This window comes from Heterodontus francisci, unplaced genomic scaffold, assembly GCF_036365525.1.
Source record: "Heterodontus francisci isolate sHetFra1 unplaced genomic scaffold, sHetFra1.hap1 HAP1_SCAFFOLD_51_1, whole genome shotgun sequence".
NCBI classification, from domain to species: domain Eukaryota; kingdom Metazoa; phylum Chordata; class Chondrichthyes; order Heterodontiformes; family Heterodontidae; genus Heterodontus; species Heterodontus francisci.
The window spans coordinates 1168807-1191690 of record NW_027141937.1 but is presented as its reverse complement, the minus strand read 5'-3'; the positions used below and the strand labels follow the sequence as shown (position 1 = coordinate 1191690).

Here is a 22884-nt window from a genome sequence, read left to right as displayed (position 1 = left end):
ACCCTCAGCAGTGTCCTCATCACTCACAGCTATCACAGTGCTGACTGTGACACTGACCACTCCCTGGTGTGTAACAAGGTCAGGCTTCAGCCAAGGAAGCCTCATCCATCCAAGAAGAACGTCGTCCTCAGATCAACACTTGACGAACCACTGATCCAGAAAGGACCCAGGAGTTCCTCAACATCCTCGATCAGGCTCTTTCAGACAACAATGCTCAAGGTCTCAGTGCGGTGTCAAAGTGGAATCATCTGTTAACAAGCAGATGGAAAGGTGAGTGGAGCATTACCTTAAACTCTACATAACGGAGAATATTGTCATTGAAGTGGCTCTCAGTGCCATTCCAGACTTCCCTGTCATGGAGGAGCTGGACAGTGACCCCACCATAGTGGAGCTCAACAAAGCCATTGACCATCTTGCCAGTGGTAAAGCCCCTGGAAATGATGGTATTCCACCTGGAATCATCAAAAGTGGAAAAGCGGCTCTACTGCAGCATCTCCATGAACTTCTGTGTCTCTGTTGGAAGGAAAGATCTGCACCTCAAAACATGCGTGATGCAAACATTGTCACCTTGTACAACAATAAGGGGGAATCGCAGTGACTGCAGCAAATAGCGAGGCATCTCCTTGCTCGGTATTGTGGGGAAGGTCTTTGCTCGCATTGCTCAGACCAGATTGCAGACCCTGGCATCACACATCTATCCTGAGTCTCAGTGCAGCTTCAGAGCTGGTAGATCGACAGTCGACATGATTGTCTCACTTCGGCAGTTACAGGACAAGTACTGTGAACAGTACAGACCACTCTACATTGTCTTTACATATGAACATACGAATTAGGAGCAGGAGTGGGCCACTCGTCCCTTCGAGCCTGCTTCACCATTCAATAAGCTCATGGCTGAACTGATTACTCCACATTTCCATCTACCTCCGATAACCTTTCACCCCCTTGCAGATAAAGAATCCATCCATCTCTCCCTTAAAAATATTCAAAGACTCTGCTTCCACCGCCTTTTGAGGAAGACAATTCCAAGGACTCACGACCCTCTGAGGGGGAAAATTGCTCCTCATCTCTGTCTTAAATGGGTGACACCTTATTTTTAAACAGTGACCCCTAGCTCTAGATTCTCCCACAAGGGGAAACATCCTTTCCACATCCACCCTGTCAAAACCCCTCAGGATCTTGTATGTTTCAATCATGTCGCCTCTTTCTCTTCTAAACTCTAGTGGATGCGAACCTAGCCTGTCCAATCTTTCCTCGTAAGACAGCCCACCCATTCCATGTATTAGTCTAGTAAACCTTCTCTGTACTACCTCCAATGTATTTACATCCTTCCATAAATAAGGAGACCAGTACTGTACTCAGTATTGCAGAAGAGGTCTCACCAATGCCCTATATAGCTGAAGCATAACCTCCCTACTATTGTATTCAATTCCCCTGGCGATAAATGATAACATTCTATTAGCTTTCCTAATTACGTGCTGTATCTGCAGACTAACCTTTTGCGATTCGTGCACTAGGACACCCAGATCCCTCTGCATCTCAGATCTCTGCAATCTCTCACCATTTAGATAATATGCTTTTTTATTATTCCTGCCAAAGTGGACAATTTCCCACTTTCCCACATTATACTCCATTTGCCAGGTCTTTGCCCAGTCACTTAACCTATCTATATCCCATTGTAGCCCCCTTATGTCCTCTTCACAACCTACTTTCCGACCTATCTTTGTCATCAGCAAATTTAGCAACCATACTTTTGGTCGCTTCATCAAAGTCATTTCGAGAATTGTAGAAGGTCGAGGCCCCAGCACAGATCCCTGTGGACCACTCGTTACTTCTTGCCAACCAGAAAATGACCCATTTATGCTGACTCTCTGTTTCCTGTTCGCTAGCCAATCTTCTATCCATGCCAATATGTTACCCCTGACACCATGAGCTTTTATTTTCTGCAATAACCTTTGCTATGTCACCTTATCCTTCTGGAAATCGAAGTATAATACATCCACCGGTTCCCCTTTATCCACAGCACATGTAACTCCCTCAAAGAACTCCAATAAATTGGTTAAACATGATTTCCCTTTCACAAAACCATGTTGACTCTGCCTGGTTACCTTAATGTTTTCTAAATGCCCTGCTATAACATCTTCAGTAATCGCTCCTAACATTTTCCCTCAGACAGATGTTAAGCTAACCGGCCTGTCGTTTCCTGCTTTCTGTCTCCCTCCCTTTTTGAATAACAAAGTAATTCATGACAACGCTACTTCATCGGAGAACGTCATCAGGATGCGCCGCGTTCCGCACATGCGCAGACGGTTTCATGCCCGTTGCGCATGCGCTGCGGTCCAACCTGCCGGTCAGGTTGTGCGCATGCGCAGATGACGTCATCGCGTTATTTCGTCAACCTCCCGACGCGCCAGTTTGGCCTCTGCGCATGCGTCAAAGCTTCGGCGCGGCTTTTTGAAAGTGGAAGGAGCGGAGGTCTCGTCGGGCATCTTATCTGAATTATTTATTCGTTTTGGAGACATGCTTCATTTTTATTTGACACAGGAGATTGTTCCAAGGTAAGTTGCTCTGCCTTTGTAAGTTGCTCTGAAAACATTTCCATTGTCTGGGCCACCGCATGTTCTCCAGTCCCTGTTGTGAGTTGCTCTGAAAACATTTCCATTGTCTGGGCCACCGCATGTTCTCCAGTCCCTGTTGTGAGTTGCTCTGAAAACATTTCCATTGTCTGGGCCACCGCATGTTCACCAGCCCTTGTTGTGAGTTGCTCTGAAAACATTTCCATTGTCTGGGCCACCGCAGGTAGCAGGATGAAGGCACAGTGACTGTGATTTCTGGCGCCAAACAGTACACACTGCAGATACATGATGGCCAGGCTACCTGCAGCTGCATCTTCTCCATTCAGATTTTGTTGCCCTGCATACGTGCTGTTGTTGTGCAGAGGCATCTGGGTCTGCCTTTGGACAGGCTCGCCCCCAATTGTCGCTGGCGTGCATCTCAGACACCAACGACGACAGGCATGGCTGCTGCCATTGTGATTACAGAGGAACAGCCAAGGCCCCTCAGCCACAATGAAAAATACCGCTTGCTTTCAGATCAATTGTACCAGCTGCAACAGGCCGTTCTGCAGAGTGGAACGGCAGCATTCATGAGGAGACTGGACTGGCTGCGGCAACAGACTCTCCGCTGGCAGCAAGGACTGGCTGATGAGATGGATCCATTTACTATGCCCAACAATTGCCCGGAAGCACCTTCGGATGGAGGTGGCCGCGCGCTGGACATCAGTCACGTGTCACAAACCCTGGATCCTGAGCGTCTCACCCCCTGGCCTAATGATCTGATGGACCATACATGTGCCTACCTGTCCAAATCTCCACTTCCCCTACCTGCGGTACCCTCTCCTTGCTGCTCAGTTACACAGTCACCTGCTCCTACACCCATCAGGGCAGTGCACATGGACACACAGTTACCTGCTCCTACACCCATCAGGGCAGTGCACATGGGCACACAGTTACCTGCTCCTACACCCATCAGGGCAGTGCTCATGGACACACAGCCACCTGTTACCCCATCCGACGTTGAAACAACCATGCAGAGCCTTGTGAGACTCCGCAATTGCCAGTTGCTGCCTGTCAAGCAGAGAGGGCGTCCAAAGGGGTCAAGCACTTGGGGAACATTCAGCAAGAAGAGACTGAGCACTAAAAGAAACAAGCATGCCGTGTCCAGTGGTAGCAGAAATGTGAATGCTCTTGCTGTGAACACAACTGGTGATAGTCGTAGGCAGGATTAAATGGGAATGGATGGAAAGACGCACGAGTAACATAACCACTGGCAGGGAACTGCTGGGCTAAATGGCCAGCTTTATGTTCATAGCCCAAAAGAAATGTGCTTCTTTTCCAGCACCCTCACATCATTCATGTTTTCCCTGAGAGCAGCATTGAACCATCACGAGATAGGGGCAGTAACATCATCCTGCCTCCGACAGCTGAGGTGGGTACTAATTGATTCATTGGCGGTGTTATCAGTACATGCCTTTACCGCAGAACACAAAGCATGCTCAACAGTAATTTCATTGGAGGGAGGGAAGCTCTGACACTGATGTTCTTTCCTTATTTTCTTTCATGTAAAACGTGCCCTTGAGAAAACAATCCTTGACATTTAAGGACGGCATTCAAGCAAAGGAGGCAGTGCGGGAGAGGACGCAAGGATGTGCTGATTCCTGCATCTGAGGTGGGTAATAAGTGCTTCATTGGCGACGTTATCAATTGGTGCCTTCACTGCAGAACTTAAAAAGGTGTGCACAACAGTAATTTCAGTGGATGGAGGGAGGCAAGCTCTGACTCTGATTTGCTTTATTTCTTTTCATGTAAAACATGCCGTCGAGAAAACAATCCTTGAGACTTAAGGTCAGCATTCAAGCAACGAAGGCAACTAGATCATGCTGCGGAGCTCATCACGATGTGGAAAGGAACATTGCATTTATGGATGAATTGGGAATGCACATTGGGATGCACTTGGGGAACATTCACCAAGAATAGACTGAGCTCAGACTCTTGTGACTTTGCCTTCTTCACATGGACAATACAGTAGTGGAATAGAGAGCCAAGCTTTTATTCACCACAAGGCTCTCCAGGAACAATCTCTTCAGCTGTGCATAGCAGAGAATCGGCCTGTCTAACGGGAATGCTGGACACAACACTCATGTATCCATGCACAGCAGTTCCTCGGATACTTAATGAACTTAAGAAAACTTTTCAATAATTAAACCCAGAATTGTTGAGGTTTTGTTTTGCATGCTATTTCCCCGACTTTGCAACTGCACTTCAGATATTCAACTATGGTGGGGGAGGGCAGAGGGAGGGGTGTTTGAAGAGGGAGAGTGCGGGGAGGGGTGGGGAGAGGGAGCATGCAAAATGCAGGGACCAAACAGTTGCAATGCCTGAAGTACTGAGGAGAAGTAGAGAAAGCAACTGGGTAGGGGAGAAAGCAACTGGATTGGGCATCCGCAGCTGGAGGGAACGGCTGAATGGAGAGGGCCGGAAGCGAGAGGCCGTAGAGAGCCGCGGGGAGCGAGCGTGCGAAGACCTTGGTGTCACCGGGTCCAGGGACTGGCCAGTAAGTCTTTTGCTGCACTCCTCTTCCGTTCCGCTGCTCCCCCCCCACTCTCTCCCCTTCCTCCCTCTCCCCCCAGCTCTCCCCCTCCCCCCTTCCTTACCCCTCCCTCTCCCTCATTCTCCCCCCCCTCCCTCTTTCTCCCCCCTCCCTCTTTCTCCCCCTCCCCCCTCCCTCTTTCTCCCCCTTCCCCCTCCCTCTTTCTCCCCCTTCCCCCTCCCTCTTTCTCCCCCTTCCCCCCTCCCTCTTTCTCCCCCCTCCCTCTCCCTCTTTCTCCTCCCCCCCCTCCCCGGCACCGCTGCCGCTGGTCTCCCAGCGCTGCTCTCCCCGGCCCCCGCGCTGATCTCCCCGGCCCCCGCGCTGCTCTCCACGGCCCCCGCGCTGCCTTTCCCGGCCCCCGCGCTGCCTTTCCCGGCCCCCGCGCTGATCTCCACGGCCCCCGCGCTGATCTCCCCGGCCCCCGCGCTGATCTCCCCGGTCCCCGCGCTGATCTCCCCGGCCCCCGCGCTGATCTGCCCGGTCCCCGCGCTGATCTCCCCGGCCCCCGCGCTGATCTCCCCGGCCCCCGCGCTGCTCTCCACGGCCCCCGCGCTGATCTCCCCGGCCCCCGCGCTGATCTCCCCGGCCCCCGCGCTGATCTCCCCGGCCCGCTCCACTCTCTCACTCCGGCCATTGTATTCTGCCACGTGTTTGTTAGGTTTCATCTCTGTGATTTTTTGAATAGCGCCATCTTTAGTCCTGGCAGCTGCAACAGTCGCAGGCTGTGACGTTTTCGTGGCACATGCTGTATCTGCGCATGTGCCAAAACAGCGCCACCTACCGATCGCGTTGTCAACAATTGCGGTCTTTGAATAAATGAATTACATTCGCTACTTTCCAATCTAACAGAACCTTCCCGAAGCGAGGGAATTTTGGAAAATTAAACCAGCGCATCAACTATCTCACTAGCCACTTCAGGACCTGGCGACTTGTCAGCCCGTAGCTCCAACAATTTGTTTAGTCCCACTTCCCTGGTGATTGTAATTTTCTTGAGTTCCTCCCTCCCTTCCATTTCCTGACTTGCAGCTAATACTGGGATGTTATTTGTATCCTCAATAGTGAAGACCAATCCAAAGTATCTGTTCAATTCATCTGCCATCTCTTAATTATCCATTATTAATTCCCCAGACACACTTTCCATAGGACCAACACTCACTTTGTTAACTCTTTTCTTTTTAAAATATCTATCCAAACTCTTACTGGTTGTCTTGATATTTCTTGCTAGCTTTCTCTCGTACTCTAATTTTACCTTCCTTATCAATCTTTTAGTCATTCTTTGCTGTTTTTTATATTCTGTCCAATCTTCTGACCTGCCTCCCACCTTTGCACAATTATAGGCATTTTCTTTCAGTTTGATAGTATCTTTAACTGTTTTCATTAAACATGGATGGTGAGTCCCACCTTTGGAATTTTTCTTTCTCGTTGAAATGTATCTATTCTGTGTATTCTGAAATTTTCCTTAAATGTCTGCCACTGCATCTCGATTGACCTATCCCTTAACCTAATTTGCCAGTTCACTTTAGCTAGCTCTGCTTTCATGCCCTTATAATTGCCCTTATTTAAGTTTAAAATACTAGTCTGGGACCCACTCTTCTCTCCCTCAAACTGAATGTAAAATTCAATCATGTTATGATCGCTACTACCTAGGGGCACCTTAACTATGAGGTCATTAATTAATCCTATCTCATTGCACAATGTCAGGTCTAGTATAGCCTGCTCTCAGGTTGGCTCCAGAACCTATTTTTCCAAGAAATTATCCCAAAAACATTCTGTGGACTCCTCATCTAGGCTACCACTGCCCATCAGAATTTTCCAGTCTATATGGATATCAAAATCCACCACAATTATTGCTGTACCTTTCTGACAAGCTGCCATTGTTTCTTTTTTTATACCCCATCCTGCAGTGTGGTTAATGTTAGGTGGCCTGTACACCACTCCCACAAGTGACTTCTTGCCTGTATTATTTCTCATCTCAACTCAAACTGCTTCTGCATCGTGATCTCCTGAACTTAGGTCATCCCTCTCTATTGCGCTCATACCATCATTAATTAACAGAGTTACCCCACCACCTTTTCCAAGCTTCCTGTCCTTCCTAAATGCCATGCAACCTCCAATATTCACATCCCAATCGATGACGCCCTGCAGCCAGATCACTGTAATGACTATCAGATCGCACTTATTTATTCTATTTGTGCTCTCAGTTCATCTGTTTTGTTTCGAATGCTCCATGCATTCAGATACAGAGCATTTAGTTTTGTCCTTTTATTATTTTTGTAACCTCTAGCCTTATCTGTTGATTTACTCTTAGATTTGTCTGCTCTGTCCCTTCCTGTCACAGTCTGTTTATCATTTCCCATATTTATACCTTTCTCTCTTGCCTTGTCTCTCCTCCTTGATTCACCATATCTTCCCAAATTTGATCCCTTGCCCCCACTATTCAGTTGAAACCTGTCTCTACTTCCCTCGTTATGTGGCTCGCTAGAACACCGGCACCAGCACGGTTCAGGTGTAGACCATCCCAGCGGTACAACCACCACTTTCCCCAGTACTGGTGCCAATGTCCCACGAACCAGAACCCACTACTACCACACCTGTCTTTGAGCCACGCATTAATTTCTCTAATCTTATTCGTCCTATGCCAATTTGCACATGGCTCACGTAATAATCCAGAGATTATTAACTTTGAGGTTCTGCTACTTAATTTGCTGCCTAGTTCCTCATACTGACTTTGCAGAACCTCTAACCTTGTCCTGCTTATGTCATTGGTACCGACATGGACCACGACGACTGGATCCTCCCCCTCCCATTGTATGTTTCTCTCCAGCCCTGAGCAGACGTCCTGAATCCTGGCACCGGCAGGCAACACAGCCGTCTTTGCTGCAGAGAACAGTGTCAATCCACCTTACTACCACTACATTCCTTTTTTCTCACTCTTTGAGCCGCAAACTTTATTTTTTATTTCCAAAATATACTTTATTCATAAAAACCTGTAACAATTACATTGCCAAACAGTTTAAAACAGCATCAAAAAATACAAACATTTCAAGGGAGATCAGTTTCCTTCAATACTGTCATGAGTTTCTTCCCAACCCTTCCGTTTCACAATTGTCATGTCAATTACAGTTTTATATTTACAGCAATTGAGAATATTAACGATACAGTTCGAGGGGTTTCCCATGGATCCAGCCCCTCAGTCCAGCTTGGTGGGGGAACCTTACACTGTGGTCTTTCCCCATTGAGCCTCTGCTGCGGCTGCCCCAAGCTTTAGTGCGTCCCTCAGCACGTAGTCCTGGACCTTGGAATGTGCCAGTCTGCAACATTCGGTGGTGGACAACTCTTTGCGCTGGAAGACCAGCAAGTTTCGGGCAGACCAAAGGGCGTCTTTCACCGAATTGATAGTCCTCCAGCAGCAGTTGATGTTTGTCTCGGTGTGCGTCCCTGGGAACAGCCCGTCGAGCACAGATTCCTGTGTTACAGAGCTGCTTGGGATGAACCTTGACAAAAACCAATGCATCTCTTTCCACACCTGCTTTGCAAAGGCACATTCCAGGAGGAGTTGGGCGACCGTCTCTTCCCCACCACAGCCAATGCGGGGGCACTGTGCGGAGGGGGCGAGACTTCGGGTGTGCATGAAGGATCTGACGGGGAGGGCCCTTCTCACCACCAGCCAAGCTACGTCTTGCTGCTTGTTTGAAAGTTCTGGTGATGAGGCATTCCACCAAATGACTTTGACGGTCTGCTCGGGGAACCATCCGACATGATCCATCGTTTCCTTTTCCCGTCGGGCCTTGAGGACATTCCGTGCAGACCACTGCCTGATGGACCGGTGGTCAAAGGTGTTTTCCCGCAGAAACTGCTCCACGAAGGATAGGTGGTACGGCACCGCCCAACTGCATGGAGCGTTCCGCGGCAATGTGACCGGGCCCATCCTTCGCAACACCGGGGACAGATAGAACCTCAGCACGTAGTGAAACTTGGAGTTTGCGTACTGGGGATCTACACACAGCTTGATGCAGCCGCACACGAAGGTGGTCATCAGGATGAGGGCCACGTTGGGTACATTTTTCCCGCCCTTGTCCAGAGATTTGAACATCGTGTCCCTCCGGACCCGGTCCATATTAGATCCCCAGATGAAGCGGAAAATGGCTCGGGTGACTGCCACGGCGCAGGAGTGGGGTATGGGCCAGACCTGCGCCACGTAGAGCAACAACGTGAGCGCCTCGCACCCGATGACCAGGTTCTTACCCACAATGGAGAGAGATTGCTGCCCCCACATGCCCAACTTTTGTCGTACCTTGGCAACTCGCTCCTCCCATGTTTTGGTGCACGCCCCGGCCCTTCCGAACCATATCCCCAGCACCTTCAGGCAGTTTGACCTGACGGTGAAGGGGACAAAGGATCGGTCAGCCCAGTTGCCAAAGAACATGGCCTCGCTCTTGCCGTGGTTAACTTTGGCTCCCGAGGCCAGTTCGAACTGGTCGCAGATACTCATCAGTCTGCGCACGGACAGCGGATCCGAGCAGAAAACGGCGACGTCATCCATGTACAGGGAGGTTTTGACCTGAGTGCCTCCGCTGCCTGGGATTGTCACCCCTCTTATGCTCGCATCCTTCCTAATATACTCAGCAAAGGGTTCAATACAGCAAACAAACAAGACCGGGGACAGAGGGCAGCCCTGTCTGACTCCAGATTTGATCGGGAAACTTTCAGATTCCCACCCGTTGATTGAGACTGCGCTACTGATGTTTGTGTCGAGCAGTTGGATCCAATTGCAGATTCTCTCCCCAAACCCCATTTTGGAAAGCACGTCCATCATGTAGGTGTGCGATATCCTGTCAAAAGCCTTCTCCTGGTCCAGGCTGATGAGGCAGGTGTCCACCCTCCTGTCCCGTACGTAGGCGATCGTATCCTTGAGTAGTGGGAGACTATCAGAGATCTTCCTGCCGGGTACAGTACAGGTCTGATCGGGGTGAATCACCAACTCCAGAGCAGACTTGACTCGACTGGCTATGACTTTGGACAGAATCTTGTAATCAACATTAAGCAGTCAGAAAGGCCGCCAATTTCTGATTTCTGCCCTCTCCCCCTTCTGCTTGCAAATGAGGGTGATGATGCCTTTTCTCATGGATTCTGACATGCTGCCGGCCAGGAGCATACTCTCGTATACGTCCAGCAGGTCCGGGCCGACCCAGTCCCACAGGGCCGAGGACAACTCGACCGGTAAGCCGTCGCTCCCGGGAGTTTTACTCGTCTCGAAAGACTCGACGGCCTTTGTCAGCTCGTCCAGAGTTAGCGGCTTGTCCAGTCTCTCCCTCCTGCTGTCATCTAAGACCTCTGTGATAGATGACAGGAAGGACTGGGAGGCTCTGCTGTCTGTGGGCTTCGCGTCATACAGCCCAGCATAAAAGGATTTGCTGATCCTTAGTAAATCGGACTGCGAAGACGTTACCGAGCCATCTTCTTCCTTCAGGCTGCTGATAACAGAGCTCTCTCTGTGTACCTTTTGGAAGAAGCAACGCGAGCACGTCTCATCCTGCTCGATGGAGCGGATTCTGGACCGGAAGATGATCTTGGAGGCCTCCTTGGCAAAGAACGAGGCCTGCTGGCTCTTCACCTCTTGGAGGTCCTCCTTGACCTCGACCCCCATTGACTGCAACCGGAGTAGATATTGCATAATTTTCTGGAGTCGGGACAGTTCCCTCTGTCTCTCTCTCGCCTTCTGAACACCTTTGTGGATGAAGAACCTCTTGATGTTCTCCTTAATCGCTTCCCACCAGTGAACTGGAGACTCAAAGAGGGGTTTCACGGTCCTCCAACCATTGTAATCCCTTTTGAGTTCCTCAACGTTCTCTGGGGTCAGCAGTGTCGCATTGACCTTCCACGTCCCTCTGCCAACCCGCTGGTCGTCCTGCAAATGACAGTCGGCCAGTAAGAGGCAGTGGTTGGAGAAGAACACCGGCTTGACGTCGGTGGATCCGACCGTGACAGCACGGGACACAAACAGGAAGTCAATCCTGGAACGGGCAGACCCGTCCGATCTTGACCATGTGTATCTGCGCTGCGCTCCGTCTGCAGGTTTGCTGAAGACGTCGTGCAGTTTGGCATCTTTAACTGTTTCTATTAGGAATCTGGACGTAGCGTCCAGTTTGCTGTCGTCACTGCCGGATCGTCCAGCCGCATCGATGATGCAGTTGAAGTCACCGCCTAGGATGACCGGCCTGGACGTCGCCAGCAGCAGTGGGAGCTGCTGGAAGACGGTCAGCCGCTCGCCGCGTTGTACCGGGGCGTACACATTGATCAACCGGAGCGGAGCGTTGTTGTACATCACGTCTGCTACGAGGAGGCGGCCGCCCACCACCTCCTTAACTACGGAGATGGTGAAGTTACCTCCCTGCAGCAGAATACCCAGGCCGGAGGAACGGCAGTCATTACCCCCCGACCAGATCGATGGCCCATGGGACCACCATCGCGACCACTGCCTGTAGGTGCTGAGGTGTGGTATTCCACACTCCTGCAGAAACAGTAGGTCAGCTTTGACCTTGGCAAGGTAATCCAAGGTTGAAACACATCGCGTAGTAGATTTAATGCTACGCACATTAATGGAAGCAATTCGTACACCCATTTTGTACTAAAATTAGTTGTTGCTTCCCATACCATTTGTCCTCGCTAGTCCCAGTCCTTCCCCTTCGGGATGTTCCTGCATACCCATCGTATGCGCAAGCAGTTTCACGTTGGTTGGGCTCAGAAACCCCTCCTGATTTTTCATGCAGGGTTTGTGCCGCTCGGGTGACATCGGGGGGGGGGGGGGTCTTGTAGGCAGAGAGGATTGGGTTGTCCTCAGTTGCTTCCATCTGTTCCTCCTCGAAAACATCACAGCTCCCGGTCTCCAGGAGCTCAGGTGCGCCAGACGTGTCTTTGCTCCCGGTGTCCCGGAGCTGAGATGCGTTGGCCACGTCGTTACGTGTGGGGCATTGGGGTTGGGGCACGCCGGGCCCATCACAGCTTCCAGTGCCCGGGGGCTGGGATGCTCTATCATCCATCTCGGAGTTCTGCCGCCTCTTTTGAAGGGGCTGTCGCTCCAGCATTTCCCCGTCCAGTGAAGAGGAGTTGTTGCAGTCTGATTCAGAAGAGAGCCTCCTCTTGCCACTGGTTTGGGTGGTGGCTTTGGGATGTTTTTTCTTTGTGGTTTTCCTCTGGACCACTTGCCACTGACCTGTTTGTCCATCTGCTGCCTCCTCCTCCATTGATTCTGTCTGTGGAGGAGGGGTTTCCGGGCGCTGGATAGGTGCTGGGTCGTTGGTTTCAGCTGCCTCCCCTTCCTTCTCAGGTTGAAGTTCCTCGCTGCGGAGAAGGTTGCTGGTCTCCTTTCGAACAGCGGACGCCTTCGTCGAACCTTCTCCCGGCCTTTCCTTGGACCTTGCCGCCTGAGCATAGCTGAGGCAACGTTTGGGGCAGGTCTTGTAGAGATGGCCTGCCGCACCGCACAAGTTGCAACACTTAGTCTGCTTACAGTCCTTGGTCTGATGGCCTTCCTCCTTGAAGTTCTTGCAAACAACCGTGCTGCAGTTGGCTGCCATGTGACCAGATTTGCCACAGGTGCGGCAAACTCTGGGCTGCCCAGCGTAGACCAAGAAGCCTCGACTTCCCCCGATAGCGAAGCTGGAGGGAGGGTGGATGATGGCTCCACTGGGATCTACCTTCAAGGTCACCTTGACCTGCCGCTTGCTGGTCCAGATCCCAAAGTGGTCCTTGACATCAGTGCTGCTGCCGGCCACCTCGACGGACCTGGCGAGAAAGGTGAGTACATCCATCACCGGAACATGGGGGTTGTAGAGGTGAATCGTCACCACCCGGTACCGTTGTGACGGAAGCGTGAAGAGCGGCTCCGCTGTGAGGATCGACAGTGGCGCCCGGTCCCCTTTCACCTTGAACGCCTTCAGAAACTTGATGCATCCAGCCACGTTCCGGAACGTCACGTCGAAGTATCCACTGCTGGGGAAATCCTGCAGGCAGAAGACGTCCGTCGCTTGAAATCCGCAGCAATCGAAGAGAAATTTCTTGATGAAGAAGGTGCGATCGACCGGTGCATCTCCTTCCTTGTCCTTCACGACCACCCGAACAGTGTTGCGCACTCCCTGGCCCGAAGCTCGAAAATTGGTTATAGCCATTTTACTCAAAGTTCCCCCAGGATCAAAAGGCAATGATCATGGTCTCTTCTCAATCAAATAAGCACTGATAAGAACACATACTACACTTGCTGCAGATGTGTTTGCTCTGGATCACACTGGCATCCATGAGCTCCCACATGCTGCAGCTGTGACACATCACCTGTCCTATCATCCTTAACGTGTTTCAATTAACTACTTAATTATTTTATTCTATTGTTTATTTTATTGTATATTTTATTAAGCTTACTACTAGTTTGTTTACTATTTTAAACATTAGGACTAAAATGGACCTTAATCACTTACCAGATACTCATCAAACATGCAGCTTTTTCCAAACCAATCAACTACCTGCTTGCATGTGATGTCACAGCTTACCAGATCCTCACCAAACAGCTCCTTCCACTGCACCGAAGCAAGAACCAAATCCTGGAAACTCACCCCAGCGGCTCTCTGTTTCCCTGCTCTCACTCTCCATTGTGATGTCACCCCTTGATTTTTTTACCCGTGCTCCGCTCCTGCCGTGCTCCTCTCTCTCTCGCTCTGTCTCTGAGTCGGTGCTTTTGACACACTTGTTAACTCTGTTCCGTTGTGCTCTTCTGTCTCTGGTCCAAAATCTGACTCTGGTGGGATTTGAATCCACAACCTTTGAATGCCTTCTTTATCATTATTTAGAAGTCCAACACGCTATCCATTGCGCCACAGAACCACACATACTTTGAATGACATCACCAAGGCCTTTGATCTTGTCAGCAGAGACTGACTCTTCAAACTGCGATGGAAACTCGGCTGCCCTCCTGAACTCTTGGGCATCATCTCTTCTTTCCACGAGAACATGCACAGTTCCATCAGTTACAATGGAGCAACATCAGACACTTTCAAGATCAGCAGTGGGGTAAAGCAGGGCTGCGCGCTGGCGCCAACTCTCTTAGGAAAAGAGGAACATAGGAGTAGGCCATTCAGCCCATCGAGCCTGATGATCATGGCTGATCATCTACCTCTATCTGCCCCTTTCCCGTGCTATCCCCATATCCCTTGATGTCATGAGTATCAAGATTTCTAACAATTTCTGTCTTGAACATGCTCAATGATTGAACTGCCACAGCTCTCTGGGGTAGAGAATTCCAATGATTCACCACCATCTGAGTGTAGAAATTCAACCCTATCTCAGTTTTAAATGGCCTACTCCTTATTCTGAGACTTGGTCCCCTGATTTTAGACTCACCAACCAGGGCAAACATCCTATCTACATCCACACTGTCACACCCTGTAAGTTTCAATGAGATCACCTCTCATTCTTCGAAACTTTAAGGAATACAGGCCCAGTTTCAGTCCCACCATCCCAGGGATTAGTCTGGTGACCCTCTGTTTCACTCCCTCTATGGCAAGTATATCCTTCCTTAGATGAGGAGACCAAACTATACACAATACTCCAGCGCGGTTTCACCAAGGCTCTATACAATTGCAACAAGACATCTTTACTCCCGTACTCAAGACGCCTCGTGTGAAGGCCAACATACCATTTGCCTTCCTAATTGATTGCTGCACCTGCATAAGAGCTTTTAGTGTCTCATGAACAAGGACACCCAGGTCCCTTTGGACATCAACACTTCCCAACCTCTCACCATTTAAGAAATACTCTGTCTTTCTGTTTATTCCACCAAAGTGGAAGTGGAGGGGTTATCGGTATCGAGGCTTCTTGGTCTGCGCTGGGCAGCCCAGAGTTTGCCGCACCTGTGGCAAATCTGGTCACATGGCAGCCAACTGCACTTATTCACACTTATTCACATTATATTCCATCTGCCATGTTCGTTTCCATTCACTTAGCCTCTCCAGGTTCCCTGGAAGCCTCTCTGCATCCTTCTCACAGCTCACACTTCACCTAGCGTTGTGTCATCTGCAAACTTGGAAATATTACATTTAATCCCCACATCCAAATCATTTATTTCGGTTGTTAACAGCTGTGGCTCCAACACTGATCCTTGCAGTACCCCAATAGTAACAGCCTGCCATCCTGAGGAGGGCCCGTTATTCCTGCTCTCTGTTTTCGGTCTGTTAACCAATTCTCAATCCACACCAGTATATTATCCCCAATCCTATGTGCTCTAATTTTGTTTACTCACCTCCTGTGTGGGACATTACCAAAGCATCCACTGGTTCTCCTTTATCTGTTCTACAGGTAACATCCTCAAAAAACTCAACGGGTTTTTTCAAGCCTGTTTTCCTTTTCATAAATCTATGTTGACTCTGCCCAATCATATCATTATTTTCTAACTGTCTAGTTATCACATCCTTTATAATTGGTGTATTCTTCTCCATGCTGCTATTGTACACTTTCAGTGACTCAGATGGGGGTGTTCACCTGTATATCAGAGCTGACGACAAGCTGTTCATCTTGGCAAGACTCCACTTGGACGTAGAGACTTGGACGTAGAGACTCCACTTTCCATCAACATTGACAACCTCACTTTGGAGGTTGTCAACAGTTCACATACCTTGGATCAACAATCACCAGCAATCTGTCCCTTGATGCTGAAATCAGCACCAGGATTGCCAATGCTGCAGCTGTCATGTCAAAGTTGAGAAGACGGGTGTGAACCGACAGCAAACTGACCGAAAATACAAAACTCCATGTGTACCAGGCTTGTGTTCTCAGCACCCTCCTTTATAGTAGAGAAGCATCAACAACTTATACAAGCCAAGAAAAGCAGCTGAACAGCTTCCACCTCCACTGCCTCAGATGGATATTGGGCATCTCCTGGCAGGACAGAGTGCCGAATGAGGAAGTACACCAGCGTGCAGGGATCCGCAGCACGTTTGCCCTCTTGAGTCAGAGGCGGCTCTGTTGACTGGGCCAAATGAATGACAGTCACATTGCCAAATACATGCTCTGTGGTGAGCTTGCTATCAGCACAAGACCAACAGGTCAGGGAAAAAATCAAGTCATTTGGAGAGGTTTGAGTTAATTAAGGAGAGTGGGCATGGATTTATAAATGGAAGTTCATGCTTGATGAATCTAACTGCATTTTTTGATAAACTATCTGAGAAAGTTGATGAAGGGAATGCAGTGGATGTTGTTTATATGGATTTTACAAAAGCATTTTATAAAGTACCACATAAAAGGGTGGTTAACAAAATTGAGGTTCATGGATTAGGAGGGTCAGTGTCTATTTGGATAGGAAATTGGTTTAAGGACAGAAAACAGCGAGTCATATGAAATGGTTCTTGGTCAGACCGGAGGATAGTCGACAGTGGTGTTCCCCAAGGGTCAGTGCTAGAACCATTGCTTTTTTTTGCTACAGATTAATGACTTGGATCTTGGAATATCGAGTAGAATCTCAAAATATGCCGATGACACCAAACTTGGAGGAGTGGCAAACAGTGAGGATGATATGAACTGCCTGAAACAGGATAGTTATCGGCTAGTAGGATGGGCAGACAGGTGGCAGATGGAATTTAATAGTGACAAGTGTGAGGTGATGCATTTTAACAGAAGAAATAGGGAGAGGCAATACATACTCAATGCTACAGTTCTGAAGAGTGTGCTGGAATAGAGGGACCTGGAGTACATGTCCATCATTCTTTGAAGTTGGCAAGACATATTGCGAGAGTGGTTAGCAAAGCATGTGGGATCTTGGGCTTTATAAATAGAGACATTGAGTACAAAAGCAGGGTTGTTATGCTGAACTCTGGTTCGGCCCCAATTGGAGTGTTGCATCCAGATCTGCTCACCAATCTTTCGAAAGGATGTGCGGATTCTTGAGAGGATGCAGAGGAGATTTACCAGAATAGTTCCAGGGATGGAGGGTTTTAGTTTCAAGGTTAGGTTAGAAAAACAGGGTTTTTTCTGCCTGTATCAAAGGAGATTGAGGGGAGAATGGATAGAGGTGTCGAAGGCGATGACAGTTTTAGATAAGTTGGCAAGGAAAAATTGTTCCCATTAACTATTGGTACAAGGACTAGGGGATTCAGATTGAAGGTTTTGGACAAGAGACGCAGGGGGAATGTGCGGAAGAGCTTTTTTACACAGTGATTGGTAATGATCTGTAACTCGCTGCCCCCGAGGGCGGAGGAAGTGGAGACAATCGTTGGTTACAAAAGGAATTTCGATGGGCATTTGAAGGAAATAAATTTACAGGGCTAGGGGGATCGAGCAGACGAGTGGGACTGACTGGATCGCTCCATGGAGAGCTGGCCTGTACTCGATGGGGCGAATGGCCTCCTTCTATACCACAAATGACCCAATGACTCGATGAGTCTATGTCACTCTCAGAATCAAGACAACAGAGTGACAGATTTAACACAACATTATAACATATGTTTGGTTTGACAAATTCAATAATAACTCGTCTCCACTCCTAGTATTTCTAAATCCCACACATTCACTATAATGTGAACAATTATTTCCTGTTGTGTCTCTCTCACATTTGTGAACTTCACTATATTGAAGTGAGGTGACATCTACTGGTGGGAAGCAAGAACTGCAATCAAGCAGCAGAATCTCCACAGTCTGTCAGGGTGAAAGAAACATTGCAATATGAGGAAATAGTGAAGTGGTTTGATCGGGTTGATGGAAACAAGATTCCACTTGTGGTATCGTATGAAGCAAGGGCCGGAAATATAAAATTGTCATTAATAAAAGAAATGAGGAATTCATGAAAAATGCATTTGCTTAGAGAATGGTTATAGAGATATACAGCACTGATATAGGCCCTTTGGCCCACTGAGTCTGCACTGACCATCAACCACCCATTTATACTAATCCTATGTTGACCCAGAATTCCCTACCACATCCCCACATTTCTCCTATCACCTACCCTGGGGCCAATTTACAACAGTCAATTTATCTATCAACCCACAAGTCTTTCGTTGTGGGAGGAAACCAGAGTACATAGAACATAGAACATAGAACATAGAACATACAGCACAGAACAGGCCCTTCGGCCCACAATGTTGTGCCGATCCTTTGTCCTCTGTCAAGGACAATTTAATCTATACCCCATCATTCTCCTTTATCCATATACCTATCCAAAAGCCTTTTGAAAGTCCCTAAAGTTTCTGACTCAACAACTTCCCCGGGCAAGGCATTCCATGCCTCGACCACTCTCTGGGTAAAGAACCTTCCCCTGACATCCCCCTTATATCTCCCACCCTTCACCTTAAATTTATGACCCCTTGTAACGCTTTGCTCCACCCGGGGAAAAAGTTTCTGACTGTCTACCCTATCTATTCCCCTGATCATCTTATAAACCTCTATCATGTCACCCCTCATCCTTCTCCTTTCTAATGAGAAGAGGCCTAGAATGTTCAGCCTTTCCTCGTAAGACTTATTCTCCATTCCAGGCAACATCCTGGTAAATCTCCTCTGCACCCTCTCCAAGGCTTCCACATCCTTCCTAAAATGAGGCGACCAGAACTGCACACAGTACTCCAAATGAGGCCTTACCAAGGTCCTGTACAGCTGCATCATCACCTCACGGCTCTTAAATTCAATCCCTCTGCTAATGAACGCTAACACCCCATATGCCTTCTTCACAGCCCTATCCACTTGAGTTGCAACTTTCAATGATCTATGCACATAGACCCCAAGGTCTCTCTGCTCCTCCACATGCCCAAGAACCCTACCGTTAACCCAGTATTTTGCATTCATGTTTGTCCTTCCAAAATGGACGACCTCACACTTTTCAGGGTTAAACTCCATCTGCCACTTTTCAGCCCAGCACTGCAACCTATCCAAGTCCCTTTGCAGACGACAATAGCCCTCCTCGGTATCCACAACTCCACCAACCTTTGTATCATCTGCAAATTTACTGACCCACCCTTCGACTTCCTCATCCAAGTCGTTAATAAAAATCACAAACAGGAGAGGACCCAGAACTGATCCCTGCGGCACGCCACTGGTAACTGGGCTCCAGGCTGAGTATTTACCATCTAAGACCACTCTCTGCCTTCTATCAGTTAGCCAATTCTTAATCCAACTGGCCACATTCCCCACTATCCCATGCCTCCTGACTTTCTCCATAAGTCTACCATGGGGGACCTTATCAAATGCCTTACTAAAATCCATGTACACCACATCCACTGGTTTACCCTCATCCACTTGCTTGGTCACCTGCTCAAAGAATTCAATCAGGCTTGTGAGGCAAGACCTACCCCTCACAAAACCGTGCTGACTGTCCCGAATCAAGCAGTGTCTTTCCAGATGCTCAGAAATCCTATCCCTCAGCACCTTTTCCATCAACTTGCCTACCACTGAAGTAAGACTAACTGGCCTGTAATTCCCAGGGTTGTTCCTATTCCCTTTCTTGAACAGGGGCACAACATTTGCCACCCTCCAATCACCTGGTACCACCCCCGTCAGCAGAGAAGATGAAAAGATCATTGCCAGCGGCTCTGCAATTTCATCCCTTGCTTCCCATAACATCCTTGGATATACCCCGTCAGGCCCGGGAGACTTGTCTATCTTCAAGTTATTCAAAAACCCCAACACATCTTCCCTCCTAACGAGCACTTCCTCGAGCTTACCAGTCTGCTTCCCACCTTGTGGAAGCCCACATAAACAACTTGCAAACTCCACACAGGCAGTATACAGAACTGAATCGGGGTCATTGAAGTTGTGAAGCTACAGTGCTCACCACTGCACCACCCTTAGAATGTGGATAGAGTAAAAAGTGAGATTGGATGGACAGAAGCAGTCTGAAAAGATGGCTCAAACAAAAGGTGAAAACCCTGAAATGTTAACTCTGTTTCTCTCTCCACAGATGCTGTCAGAGGTGCTGAGTATTTCCAGCACTTTCTGTTTTTATTTCAGCTTTGTAGGATATTGTTTTGATCTGAAAAAAATGCATGATCGGCTGTGGGTGCCAGTGAAATTCCACAGGAGCGAATAAAAACCATGCCAACGGTGGCTCTTGGGGTGTGATTCTCGCTTTGGGTATATAAGTGATTAATATGTGAGAGGTCCTGGGTTCAAATCCCAGATGACCCCTTCTCTGTTGCCATTTTTAGTTTAAGGTCATCGATTGCTTTCAGCCTTCCAGAAAGCGGAATCGATTTCCAAACTGAGCCTGCTTGAGGACCGGGGAACTGGATTCAAAGAGCTTGTCGACAAAATTGAAATGAACAAAATATACAGATTGTCAAGTGGGAATATAAGGTTGCAACAGTAACTAAAGGCCTGCTCGGGTCAGCAAATGAAACCCGACCCAGGCCTGACAGCACCACATCTGACCTGGTCCGAGTCCTTTCATTTTCCCGTGCCCGAACTGACCACCAGAATGTTCAGTTAAACTTGCTTCCGTTTTTCACTTTTTAAGCTTGTGCAGGTAAGGCAACAAAAACTGTAACTGGACTTGAAAGGTTGTTTAAATGTGCATTAAGATTAGAGCTACGTACCGGAGGTGATGAGCTGAAGATTGTTACCATAGAAGTTAGTGATTGTGAGGTCACTAGTTAAAGAGAAAGTCATGGAGTTGTGCCCAGACAGGTTGTCCCACACTGTATTGATTAAAATATTGCCCGAAGGCTAGAAAATATCATTATACATTCCCTAGACTCCTGCTTTACAGGTTGAAATACTTTCTGCAAGCTTATCCAGAGAGCAGCTGAGATGCAGAGACCAGGAAGGTCTTGAGTGATTAATTATTATAAAATATACATTCTTATATTAAAGAGATTGTGCTCTACCTTCGATGGAATCGCTCACTGCAGACTAGTGCGGAGTGTTTCCCGCCTTGACGTCCTGGCTGTCACTGGATCTTGAGTCCAGGCCTCTGGATTACTGGTCCAGTAATCTTTGAAATTTCTCCCTTGATCTAATATTTTAATCTGGTAAGTCAGATTTTACAAAAATTAAATGATTTAAGACTGCTTCATGTTCAGCAGTGCCAAATGAATAAAGAAATTCAAATATATTCAAAATTATATATCAACTATTAAATACTAATGCCCAGCTTTGAATACAAAAAATGCCTCTAATTGTGTTCTGGTCTGGAATGGAATTCTTCAGTGTTTCTGTTTAGCTTGGATTGACTCATTGATTTTCTTGTTTTTCACTTTGTCGATGCCTTTGAATAATTGTGAATTCTTCTTCAGGGTGTCTTCTTTCACCAGGTAGTTCTGACCTCTGATGATGTTGATCTAATCAGCTTCAATTTGCTGATAGTTTTGGAAGTGAGCAGATTTCCTTTGCTTCAGTTTACAACATGGAACTTAGTCTGACGTGTGGACCCATGGGAGGATTTGAAAGCTGCCCTTGCATACAGTTGCCTCCATCCAAACAGAGGTACAGTAGAAGTGACATATTCAGTTCAGTCTGTCGATCATGGGACTTTTAATCTCAGGGTTGTGAGTTTGAGCGCCATTTAGTTTTTCCATTTTTTAGGCTTCATTAGCAGAGAGTACAAGGAGTGTTAGAAATGAAATTCAACAACAGTATGAGAAACGCTCTCTTTCATTCGGGACTCTTAACTATCTGCAGCATCTCGCTGTGAAAGATTGAACTTTATCTCATTTCTTTTTCAGCTGGGAGTCAGTGCGGCTCAGTGGGACTTCTGGCTGTCTCCCACCTCACAATCCATCAGTGCTGAGAAAGCAATGGGAAATATTACTCATGGCTGAGTAAGCAGAGGACACCGATTTAAGGTGAATGGGAAAAGAACAAAAGGCAACATGAGGAAAAACCTTTTTTATGCAGCAAATGGTTAAGATCTGATATGTACTGCCTGAGAGTGTGACGGAGGAAGATTCAACCATAGCTTTCAAAAGGATATATGATAATTATCTGAAGGGAAAAAAAATTCAGGTTTTCATGGAATACATGAGGATGTGGCATGAGCTGAGTTGCTTGTGCAGAGAGGCAGCACAAGCACGATGAGCTGAAACCTCCCTTTGTGCTGTAAGTATTCTGTGATCTATGATTCTATACAAAGTGAAACCAACACTCACATCTGAGAAACTGACAGGTACAGTGTAAACCCCACACTAACAAACCAGCAAATGCCAGGGACAGAGTAAAACCAACAGTCCTAGACAAGAAACTGACAGATACTGTGTGAAACCCAAAAATCACTTATCAGGATTTGGCAGTTAATGTGTAAAAACCTCTCTTCAATATCCATACTGCAAGGTACAAAGACAATTAGGTCCAAACCCAGGCTCATACATCGAAGACTGAGTGATAAAGAGCAAAACACAGACTCACCTACAAGAGGCTGACAAGTACAGAGAATAAAATAGAGGCGGTGCAGATTAAAAACACATGCATGTAACGGATACTGATAGGGATAGAATCAAACCCTTTCTCACACATGACACGAAAATTTGTGGTGTCGTAAATAGTGAGGAGGAAAGCCTTAGATTACAGGCCAATATAGATCGTCCGAGGCAGAGAATATAAGAGCAGGGAGGTTATGACGGAGCTGTATAAAATGCTAGTTAGGCCACAGCTGGAGTACTGTGTACTGTTCTGGGCACCACACTATAGGAAGGATGTGATTGCACTGGAGAGGGTGCAGAAGAGAGTCACCAGGATGTTGCCTGGGCTGGAGCATTTCAGCTATGAAGAGAGACTGAA

General features: G+C 47.9%; 1 non-coding gene across 1 annotated transcript; it reads right to left on the bottom strand.

Moving 5' to 3' along the window:
• Positions 1 to 13928: 13928 nt before the first annotated feature.
• trnar-ucu (transfer RNA arginine (anticodon UCU)) lies at positions 13929 to 14019 on the bottom strand. Its single transcript is given in 2 exon segments — positions 13929 to 13964; positions 13983 to 14019. It is a non-coding gene; the product is annotated as a tRNA-Arg (tRNA).
• Positions 14020 to 22884: the final 8865 nt, after the last annotated feature.